The 13,003-nt window shown below is 37.2% G+C and overlaps 1 pseudogene; it reads left to right on the forward strand.

The window, feature by feature from the left end:
* Positions 1-2,026: 2,026 nt before the first annotated feature.
* LOC148563787 (protein FAR1-RELATED SEQUENCE 5-like) lies at positions 2,027-4,478 on the forward strand (annotated as a pseudogene).
* Positions 4,479-13,003: the final 8,525 nt, after the last annotated feature.

Here is a 13,003-nt window from a genome sequence, read left to right on the forward strand (position 1 = left end):
GCCCATGTGGAGAAGGTTGTGTTTTTTTTTTTTTTTGAACTGATCATTGCCATTAGACATTGCCCGTTGGAACCATTTCTCTCTCTTGAAAGGTGCTATTTGGTAATGAAAATGTTAAGAATGTGTTAGTTCTTTCATCGAAGGTGGGAATTTTTTTTTTTGGCTCAAATATTGCTTCTTATAGGATAGTAAACCTGGAAAAAGGGGTGCAGGGTATTTTGCCATTTAATTTGAGGATGCTTTATGAGACTTGGTTTCACGTGAGTCATCCCTCGTATTTGTAATCAATGAACCTGGAAAGGGAATTTAGTCATTGTTTATGATGAAACAAGCTAGTCAGCTCTTCTAGACTCATATTCATCCTTTATCTAAATGCATACTATAAAACAAATAAAATTTTCACCTAATGAACAATTTATTGATAAAATTCTGAAAAATGGCAAGATCTTGGTTCTATTCCGAAAATCGTAGTTTAAAATTTTTTTGAAGGCGAAAATGAATAAAATAGATGTTGTAAAAGGAAATGCTTGATCTATTGCAAATCTGTAGGCTCCTAAAAATAAACAAATATTGTATGAATATGTGTGTTATCCGTTTTCAGAAGAAAATATTTCCTATGCCAATCATGCGATAGAGTATGGCTGCCATTCGTTTCTGTATTGGTTATTATTATAATGTCACTTAAGGCAGTTATTGTTATTGTTCTTTACTGTTTTGACCTTATGGAATTTTGATGAATTCCTCAACTAAACCATTCATTCAGGAAGACAAGGTTGAAAGAGAGCAAGTATTGAGGGAACGCTCAGTCATTGATACTTATTCATGGTCACTACACCCTGTTCCAAGATTGGATACGACGATATGTAAGTTTGTTGTTGTTGTGAGTTTCTTGATGAGTGCACCAGTAATTCAATGTGCGTTAACTATGGAGTAACAGTGAACAACAATGATTTGATATGTGTTTAATTATGTAAAAATATGCTGGTTGTGACTCTGTATTCGATTTGAGAGTATTACAGAATCTTTCCCGTCCGGGACTAGTCAATGAATTAGGTTTGATTTGTAACTGGATGGATGATGACCATATGGTGTTATAGGCTGGTTTAACTATTTACATATGCTTAGGTTATGATAACTTCTTAATCGGTTGTACGTTTTTTGACTTACTTCCGCCTTGGTTGTATCATGTTACCAACGAATATTTTCCAGGTGATTGAAGTCCTGTGAGTTTGAAGATGGATCCGAGCTTTCAACTTAGTGGTGGTGAGGATGACAAAGATTGGCAAAGTGAAGAAGAGTATTTCGGTGTCTCTAGTTTGAGTGGGGAGGACGACAACTACTCCTTTGGGAATGACTCTGAGGCAGGCAAAACGACTGACGACGTGCACAGGAACGGCCTTGGTGCAGACCCAGTGATAAGTGAGAGGGATGCTCCAGGTTTCAGGTCCGCAGAGGATTTTGTGTACCAAGTGTTTAAGACCGAGGAAGAGGCTTATGCGGCTTACAAACAGTTTGCCCGGCTAAGAGGGTTCGGTGTAAGGAAGGGTGACGTGGGTCGAATAAACGGTGTCTTGGTACGGCGAGACTTTTTTTGCCATTGGCAAGGTACAAGGCATGAAAAACACTACGATCATCCAGAAAGAGTCCGGGAGGAGAAGTTGGAGAGTCGCACGGGTTGTATGAAAAAGCTGAAAATTTGCTTTGATGCGCAAGACATGTTTGGAAAGTCAGGAGGATCAACGACAGCCATAACCACCCTCTTGCTGCAACTATGTTTAATCATCTTCTCCCTGGTCATCGGAATTTGAGTGAGAGTGATAAGGCCCAAGTTGATAGTCTGAAGAAGTTTGGTATAGCCAGATCGAAGATTATGGCTTACATGGTCGGGCAGTCAGGGGGCTACGGGATGCTTCGGTTTACCAAAAGAGATCTATATAATTATGTTCACAGCTAAAGAATGGCTAAAAAAAATGACAGAGACGCGGCAATAACGATAAGTTATTTGGAGAGCAAGGCCAACGTTGACATGATGTCCGTCACCAGATACACTAAAACATTAGAGGATCGACTTGGGAGCCTCTTCTGGGCTGATGGACAGATGATGGCAGATTATAAGTTGTTCGGTGACGTTCTTGCATTTGATGCAACATACCGGTCCAACAAGTACAAGAAGCCTCTAGTAGTCTTCTCTGGATCAAATCACCACAAGCAGACGACGATTTTTGGGTTTGAGTTACTGGAGGATGAGGAGGTTCGTACATATAGGTGGGTTTTGTTGAATCTTGTCGATGTCATGAATAATAAGAAGCCTTCCATCATGGTCATCGACGGTGATAAAGTCATGAGGGGCAGCAATAGCGGATGTACTGCCTTCAACCAGGCATCGCCTATGTGGGTGGCACTTGGAAGAAAGCTGTGTCCTGCGAGTGAAGGAACCTGAATTTTGGAAGGTGTTCAAGAAGGCAGTTTACGCAAACTTTGATGTTTCTGAGTTTGAGGAGTATTGGATGACAGTTGTGTAGAGTCTAGGATTAATGAACAATAGCTGGGTAAAAAGAACCTATGAATTGAGACATAGTTGGGCAGCAACATATCTACGGGAAACTTTTTGCGCCGGTTACATGACAAATTCGAGATGTGAGGGGATAAATGCATTCGTCAAAGGGTTCCTTAAATCGACAAATAGCCTTCTGGAGTTGGTTCACAACTTGGATAGGGTGGTGAATGATTATCACAATAATAGGTGACGGCCCAGTTTTATTCGACGTATTACTCGCCCGTATTGAACACAGGTCTTGATAAGATAGAGCTGTTTGCTTCAAAGATATACACCAGAACAGTCTTCAAGGAGGTTAGGAAACAAATCAAAGGAGTCGGGAGTTTACTGTTTCTGGAGAAAGACAACATAAGCACAACGTCTATCTACAAGTTCTCAAATATGGTGAACCGTCGTAGGGTCCGCAAGGTGCTATACGATCTAAGTGAGCCTAAGATTGAATGTGATTGTCATATGTGGAACAGTGAACGTATTCCTTGCTGCCACATATTTTGCGTGATGAAGTATGAGGGTTTGGACAAGATCCCACCTGGTTTGATACTGAGGTGGTGGTGTAAAGGTTCCAAGGAATGGACGCCAACAGAAACAGAAGGGACAGAGGGGCACGGAACTCAGTTACTAAGGCACGGCGCGTTGTGTAGTACAATGAGTGTTGTCGCAAAACTTGCTTCTGATGATGCGGCTAACTTCGCGGTGGCCAAGGATGTCATAGCCTCATTGGTATAGAAGCTACACGGGCAAAGGGGGAATACGGTAGACCATGAGGCTAGAGTGAGGCAGCAGGACGTCGTGAAGGAACCGTCTGTAGCCAGGACAAAAAGGGCCTCTAAGCATGGTAGGGAAACCACATCCATGACACAGGACGAGCTTAGGGGGAAGAAGCGTTGCTGCACTTCTTGCGGGCAGCCAGGTCACACAAAGAGGACATGCCTGTCGCAAAGGGATATGAACCATATCGGTCTCCGAGAATGGATATCATGCAGTCGCGGGAATTCATCATCCAGAGACCCAAGTGGGAATTACGAGCGACCTGCCTGTTCGGAGGTATGTTTCTTGCCTTCGGTTATTTTTTAGATTCTAATTAGCTATGCACGGTCAGTCAGCAGTTTCGAAACTTGAATAGGGCTTTCCGATTCAAACTTTGATTAAACTGTATGTAATTGGGTGTTACTCATAGAATATGGAATCTGTAATTATGTATCGTCTCCGAGCTTTCCAAGTAGTAGACACCGACAGGCAAAGAGTGAATTAGTTGGGAAATATGCCACTGCAATCGTAAGGTTAGTAGCTAGACGAAGTTAATAGGATCTATCTAACGGACACAATTTTAGGTATTGTGGTTTGCAATTACCATCAGCTAGTATGCGTTGAAATGTAAAGTGTGTCTTGAATAATGTAAAATTATTTCTCATTCCCTAATTATTCAAATGACTCATGTATGTTTGCTTCCAATTATGTATCAATTTGTATGTTTCAGCACTTTTTGGGTATCTGTTCCATCATGTTATTCAGTGATGATTGCCTACGCATACAAACTTTTAGTGTTACGGTATGTACATGAATACAGGTTTGGCAATTGTTTGTACTAACGTGATTTGAAAAGTTATTGAGGATGCTTGCATAGGGTATAACCTGCCATTTTGGATTAGTATGCATTGTACAGTTTGCACATGTAGAGTCATAATCGTATCCGTTCAGTTTAACTTTTAAGAGAGCATCATGCTTTACTGTGTCAACGTCACTGCTTCCCATAATTGTATTCTTAAATGCACTGCCACAATCCTACCTGTCAAAGTAGACGTAAAGTTTCCTAATCGGATACAGTTCTCAAGGCGCGATCCTGTTGTTTGCATCTGGGTGGAAAACTTGTCTCGTTGGTGTTAGGATTTTCGACAACGAGCTGGCTCACGCAGTTTCATGAGAGACTCGCTTGCTGGTAAAAACAAACAATGAATACTTACGCAACCAAGCATGTGTTCGCCATACGACGAGCACCGTTTTTAGCATGCCCAATATTCGGTCTAATTACCCAAAAAGGTGCAACATAAGTCGCCCCAAAATAGAAGTTGTAACTTTGTCTCAATTTTGAAACTATCATTCACGACCGTGTCGTGAGGCAGCCACCTTTTTTTCCAATAACGCATCGCCTTTTCCACGACATCGACGACACTCGGGTTGTGTGACCTCAACACAAGATCGATGGCTATTCGCATCCGAGTTTAGTCGTTCATAGCCTGCAAGTCAACCAGAATCATAGCTTAAGTTAAAGTTTATACGACGCTGAGATTCTAATGCACAAAGTATATACACCGCAATGCAACATTACCGCATGTTTTTTAGTAAATACCCACCGTTACACTTTGGATAATCCACAGAGCTCCCCTAATCATCCATTGCAAGACCCACATGACAATCGATATTTTTTCACTGTATTTTTTTTTATAATCCACGTGAAGGTCTTAGGTGCGTTGCGGCTACAAAGCTAAATTGAAATTTCGTATATATGATCATCTTTATGAAAATAATTTTTGCTTACTTATTGTGATAATTCGAAAAAATCATGTGTTATAAAAATAACACAAAAATAAATTCTTAATTATATTTATGATTATAATTTGTTTATTATGTACAGCTTTGAAAAAAAATTATTATAATTATTTTTAACAAAATTTTTTTTACAATTATTTTTAATTTTTAATTATTTTTAACATTATCACGCTTAATAATTTCTAAAAATAACACCAATAATTATATTTTTAATTATTTATAGTTTTTAAAATTACTTTTATTTTTATTTTTACAAATACGACTTCCTTGTGATCTTTTTGGTAATTTTAAAAAATTAACACCGAAATGATATTCTCTCTCATCACTTCGTAAGATTATTTTTAACCTAACACCAACACAGAGAATATCATTTTCTTCTTACTTCCTCAAAATTACAAAATAAGCGAAAATATAAAGATATTTTTTTGGTAAAAGTAATAGTAAAATTTATTTAAGAAGATTATTTTTTAAAAAACAATTCTTCATAAAAATGTGTTTAGTGTTATTTTTAGAAATTATTTAAAATAATAATAAAAAACAATAATTAAAACGTTAAAATAATTGAGAAAAGTCATTTTAGTAACAATAATTTTAAAGAAAATTGTAATAAATTATTTATTAAAAAATTATAACAAAGTAATAATTATATACGTACTCAAAAAAATTTTATAATTATTTTTTTAACTAAAAAAATAACTATAAGAGATACATTTGATAAAAATAATCGTAAGAAATGATAAAACATAAACAGAATTATATTAGTCTCAAAATTAATTTTCTTGCCATGTGTTACTACTTGATTTGTCAGTCGAACTTATCCCATCTTTACTCACCAAAACTAATGCAACCATGAAATTTGTACTGATTATATATAGGGGGCCAACAATATGCTAAACCTAAATCATAACAATGGAACTAAGTTGGTCATCTTGCTTCAGGAATCTCGCATGCATAGACAACTACAACAGTGGGCATCCGAATTGAGCAATGTCCACCAGCAACATGCCTCAAGGCTCCTATGAAGAGATAGCTTCCATCGAGCACATCCGCGGCCTAATCGCTGAAGCACGCAGAGACATCCCGGAGCGCATCTCATTGCAGAGAGAATGAGGCAAGAATGCTGGGCCGCCAAAAACGCGGATGAGGTCACCAGGCTCATAAGCAACACACGGGGAAGGGGAGCAGGTGACGCACTTAACCGATTCAAGTTTATATGCTTTCATTTCCTTTACGTCAGCAAGTGGGGTACAACCACTCCCCATGGATGCATTTCGGCCAACACAAATTTACCATTTCTTCAGTTTGCAGTCGACGAGATGGTGCCGGATCGTGACTGGAGCAAGGTCGCCGTTTGGAGGAGCCGCCAAGCAGCTCTATGTCAACTATGCAAAGAGCTAGAGCGACCAGCTCCCTATTACCAGATCCAAACACGAGACTTCACCATTGTGGGAGTTGTTCACAGGTTCTTCATCCTCATTCCTCCGGGAACGCGCACAGGTGCTCTCTCTGCAGTCGGCAGATTCTCCACGGACCCCCACCTTACCCGGGAAGATGGCGCGTCGGAGATGATACGGCTATTACTGGAGATTTCTGGTAAGCACCTTGATGACTACAACTACGATCTCCTTGACGAGTCCCTCGCAGTCAACTATGATCTACAATGGGAGATCGGGGCGGTGAAATCCAGCGATTGGGAGCTTCGTTCCTCATACAGGTATGTCCTCCGGTGTAACAACCCGGAGTTGGTCGACTCTGACTCTGACTCTTCGTAATAATGTGGGGAAGTACCAATATAACCAACCATGCCTCGAAACACAATAGCCAAACTGTATCGAACCATATCAGTTTGAACGTCGTTGACATGTCGTTCATAAACTATGGCCGAGCGGTAGCTTTCGTTACATATATGCTGTTTTTACGTTGTGTAATCATTTTCTTTCTCCTTTTGTGTGACCAGAAGTGTGAGGTTCATGGTATTAAGTCCAGTGTATATCAGATAAGATATATTTGTTTTGTGAGTTAAATTTGTTGCCCCGAAAAAGATATATTCGATTTCACTTTCACAACTGGCGTTTGATATGTTTGTGTACGATAGTGTTTACTCACTATAACCAGCGTTTGATACGTTTGATATATTTGATTTCATGCGAAGCTACAATAGTCTTTACTCACTATAATCGATCTTGTTTTCTGCAATTGATTTAATGTTACAAATTTTACATTCACCTGTGGAAGATAACGTGTCCATAAACCTCATATAATGAGTTACGGTAAAGTGGTTCATATATGTTATCAAATTGTCTACTCACTCTTAAAAAAAGTATTACATATGTCCTACTATAGTGTTGTAACACTTTACCCAGCTTAGTTACGGAGTACCACATTGCATGTAACAGAATCTATGGAACTAACTTTGCATGGAACACATGACATACGTTAATCTATCCCAAAAAGCATAGTATTCGTTGCGACTCATAAATACAAAACTCTAAACATAAAAATTAATTTGTAATTAAGCCATGGTGTCATGGGCTCTCCACAAATATGAAGATCGTAAGTGAAAAACACTAAAAGATTTACTTATTTATAATCTTCGGCATTTACATGTACAATGAAGTACAACCCCAAGTGATAAAACAAAGTGTAGGACATACATCATCTTGGTTATTACAGTTGAATGAGGCTAACAAAAAACTGCCATGAGACCCAATGAAAAATATTGATAAAGCTAGTTTACAAATTATGTCATGTGAAGGAGTCAATTTTTGTCCGGATGAGGTCAACATTTTTTCCTACATCAAATGGGCCTCATTCGAAAGTGACAAGACTTGATTGGAAAAAGCCCACGTATTTCTGGCAATAGTGATACTCAATTGAAGCTGACAGTTATTGTATTCGTCATTGTATTCTGAATTTAGGGATAACATTTTGTTCGGCATATCATGCTTGTCGTTCTTGCAGTTGGCGGAACCCTGTATAAAAAGAAGGAAACCTAATTATATAACCAGAATACAATGTGGAGGCTTCACAGTGAAAATTACAATGAAAACTCACAACAGCTAATTAACACCAAAGGAACAGACGGCAACTAGAAAACCGACAACCTTAAAATAACAACTTACACAATCTAACTTAATACTCAGAACTGTAAAATTGGTTCAGTTATTTTCTATCAGACAGAATAAACTGAATAAATGCAAATTCAAAAGCCCATGAAACTGAAAAACCAACCACATGTATACCGTTCGTGATGCTCAGAAGTAAGTAAAAAAGGACAACCAAAAAAACAAGTAACCATACATTTATTTACTTACATATCCCCTACGAGCCATGCACACAGAACCAATCCAATACTTGCAACAACCACAGCAAAAATCATATCTCTAAATTGCGTGCTTCTCAAGATAGTCTCTCATTCAGACCTGAAAATTTCACATACGGTGTTAGTGTTACCACATTTATGCGTGTATCACTTTGTAATAATCAACAAATGGAGTTACCCAACAGTTCTCATTCTACCTCAAAGACAACAATGATGAGGTGCTGAAGATTTTTGGGGATGTAAATTCCAAACAAAGAGTACCAGCAAAAATTACAAACTGAAAGGGTAATTGTCCTCAGCACAGAGGCCTGAGATATTACTTCATTTGAGACATGACGTATGTCCTCCATGCTGTCACATTCAAGTTAATGGTATTTGCAACTGGTACGTTTTGAAGAGAACAGGCTTTATTCCAAAACTCATATTGCCATTCAAGTTAATGGTATTTGCAACATCTACGGCAAATCTTGTTGTTCTTCTGCTGCTTCCTGTATAACCAACTTTGTGCACGCAGCCTCTTCTTCCTCCTATCCTCCTCCATGTCCTCCTCAAGAATCGGGGTGAAAAATTATCATCACTCGTATTTAATATTTTCGTGAAAAATTCTATGTAATATTTTTTCCGAGTTAAATTCTATTTAATATTCCCTTAAAAAAAATAAACATTATCACTCATCTGGTTAATATTTAATTTTCTTTGTTGATCGACTCCAATCTTTCCTGTTGTATTTTTTAAAAGAAATACTGGAAAGAACTATCAAATCCGATATCGTTGGAGTTTCCAGCCCGGGATGAAATAAAAGAAAAATTGATCAAGAAAGAAGATGATAGCGTTTGGCTAAATGCAGTTTAGCACAGAGTTGTGGAGCTATTGAGATTAAAGTATGGGTATTTTGTGACTTTTAAGTATAACGGTGAATCTGAATTTAAGCTCGTTGTGATCCATTCGAGTGCTTCGGAGATTGAATACTCAAGTTTGACAGGTTTCCATAACGCTCACCCCCATATGACTCGAAAACTTATTTCCCACATGGTGGTGATCGTCATGAAAACTTATCAAACTCGAATAATCAATCTCCAAGTCACTCGAATGGATCACCACGAACTTAACTTTAGATCCTCCGTTACACTTAAAAACCACGAAATACCCACGCCCTAAACCTAATAACTTTACAACTCTGTACCAACATTCATTAAACCAAACACTAACATCTACTTTCTTGCTCCATTTTACTTTTATTCCTTCCCCGGCTGATACCTTCACCGATATCGGGTTCCAAAGTCCTTTCCAACAATCCTTTAAAACTATCTGACTTTATGTATTCGGCGGCATGTACTCAACTAATTACTAACAATAGGCACAGAAAACTTAACTATACACCAATATTCTTTGTTCGACTGACTTTTTATTGATGTAATAGTTTGAACTGGAATGAATGAAATTTACATGGCTTCTGAATGATTATTTTACTTTTTTGTCAACAAACTATTAAATAGAATTCGAAATGAAAAAAAATTATTATTCACAATAACTTTATACACAATGAAATTTATTATAATACGAACCGATTCATGAAGAGGAGTAGGAGGACGGAATAAGGAGTCGCCTCAACAAATTTGGAGCTACTCTTCTGTGTTAAATTGCTCTTTGCATGATTCCGTAGGGGCAGAGATGAAGCATTACAATGCAGAGGGACTGGAAAGGCAATCAAAAATAGAATATCCAATTAAAAAGGACTATCAATAATCCACTACCCGATGAACATCAACAGAAAAACCAACTACAATAAGAATCATGATTGGTAAAAACCGCTTCTATAATACAATTCCCCCGATACAAAAGTTTCTTTTTATGTTCCTTTTCATCACCCAAGACTACCCTTACATTAATTAGTTGTAGATATTCAACTTTACTTTTTTTCTAAACTAATTTGTAGCCTTCTTAATTAGACAACTTGATACTGTGTGCCCTGCTAGCATTCAATTGTTCTCATGTAAATCTGGTGGCATGCCAGTACTGATTATGGTTCAATTTTGTACATGTAGACTTATTACTATAATACTATACATAGAGAAATTAAATGACATGAATTTCGCAGTCTCAATGACGGGTATTCAAACACTTTTTAACTGGGTCAGCGATGTCGTACCTTCACTATCATATATGGCATCTTAGGCCCATCCTACCATTTTCACACATTCAGCAAAGCTGTTCCATCTGTAGTAAAGAAGCCATCGTCAGCGCCTATCTCGAAGGATCGAACTTCTCCACTCATAAATAGTGGATCTCTCTCTAAAAATTTGTCGAACTAGGAATAGTAAGTAAGGAACCAGGCACAGTAAGTGAGTAGCTACAGCAGCAACAAAAAATAGCAACACAACAACATGCAAGCTTTATGGTGACTCACGTTGGCAATTCATACATGCGAAAATATTTTATAAGTATTTTAAAAACAAAATATTTAGATAAAACTAGATTATAATTGTTTCTCTAACTTATAAATATCATAGTCCCAAGAACAGTATGGAATTGGTCAGTTTACCTGGATTCATTAACAATAAGTTTTCAGTTCGTATTTGATTGAAGTAACAAAGAACGAGCAACACAATATCGGTTTGGGTCTGCATCAGTCATCCCATACAGTCCAACAACAGCCTATAATAAAAATAAATATATAAAATAAAATAAATATATGAATTGGACAAACCTTTCACCTCCTTCATTACCAAAATTAATATATCTGCAGAAATATTGGTCATTTAACATACCTTTTTTCCAGTTCTAGTGTATGCCACCTTCAGAAATCCCTCCTCAGTGCACATACCAAGGGTAATCGCCCTCATCAACGCTCCGGATTTCTTCCTCCTTATACGACGGTGTCTTTGGTCTGTGGTAATCCAGATCTCTCGGCCACTCATAACCTCATTTTACAATTAATAAAACAATAAATCACAGCAAAATACACGGAGTTACAAGATAAATAACGCACAAATTCACACTTCTGAAATCCCAGAAGATAGGGGCGACGACTTACCATAAAGGCCAGACCATTTCATACGAAAGAAGGGGTTAACGTTTCTGCTTCTACGTGTGATGAACTGGGGTTAGGGTTTTCATTATTATAAAACGACGCCTTCTACATTCTTGTTACACCTTTTATGTTTTCCCGGTCTTGGGCTCAGCCCAAAAAAAATACCCGAACCAAAACCCCAGCCAACCCAACCCAAACCCCACCTCATCGTCCACAGACAATGTAGATGGCTCACAAAGCTTCTTCTTTCCATTCCTGCTACCACCAATGATGCCCAAAAACAAAAACCAAACAACAATGGCCCAGCCCAGTTCAGTAAATCCAATTGGGGTTCTGTAAACTTGGCTTCTTATTCCCTATTTTCATTACCCGGCTACCATTTCAGCAACCAAAGGAGACAAGCTTACAGAGCTCTGCCAAGCTTGTTCCCTACAACCAAGATTCTTGCCACTTGTCAACAAATCCTTCAATCTGTATGCATTAATTTGTACCATATAACTGACCATTAGTAAATTATATGCTTATAAGTTCTAACAAATTCAATTAAATTATTTTTTTTCCATAATGTTGATAAAGAACCATATAGAATAACATAGAGGCAAGACTAAAAAATTGAAAGATTTAACAACCTATCATGAGTCTAATGGGATTAATATCTAAAAAAAATTTGAAGCCAACATTTTAAAAATAATCTTATGAGATTTTGCGCTCTCTCACTATATGAGTTAGTTCATTGAGAGTTGACTTAGGAAAACCATCATCACAAAAGCAAGTTCATATGGTGGAAACGTCCAAGACTTCAAAGCTTTTTTCATTGACCCACCGATGTCGGACTCTTTTTCAGGTATTAGTCCCACTAAACTCATAACTCAATCATAAATATGATATTTATTCTAACAAAATCTCGATTCCAAAACACTTGACATAGGAACCATGTTTTCTTTAATGGAAAATCCCATACTAGAGCAATAAAAACCTTTTTTAACAGAAAAAACTTGAAGCTAAATTTATTTGATCCATGATAGTGTATTTAAACATTTAATTATATACCACATAAATTAAACTACCTTATTCAAGGCTTCAAGCATTCACCGTATATTCTTCTTATAATACTTTGCGTTAGAAATTTTGTTTTTCTGTGTCATTTTAAACCCATAAAATTAGTTCATATTGAAAACATATTTAAAATCTAAACTAACTAAATATATATCTTGTCTATAATCAAAATCGACAATAGTTAACTATCTGTAGTTAACCAAAGAAGCTATTTACGATCTAATATTATAATAATTAAATAACTTTAAAATTATATAATACAAAGACCGTTACATTATAGATACAAAGATGTTTTTAGATTGCTCATTACAATTGCAACTCAAGAAAGAGGAAAACAAAGCAACATAGCCTCGTTACAACTTATTCAACATAAAAAAAATACACAACATAGAAAATTGAAACACATCACTATTTTCTCACACATCATAGGTATTATATACAAAGTTCCCCAAGTTTTTCTTTTGCTCGACCTATGCAGGTTATGCCTCGT

Source organism: Arachis ipaensis, chromosome B5 (genome assembly GCF_059453495.1).
Source record: "Arachis ipaensis isolate K30076 ecotype BB chromosome B5, ASM5945349v1, whole genome shotgun sequence".
In the NCBI taxonomy this organism is placed as follows: Eukaryota; Viridiplantae; Streptophyta; class Magnoliopsida; order Fabales; family Fabaceae; genus Arachis; species Arachis ipaensis.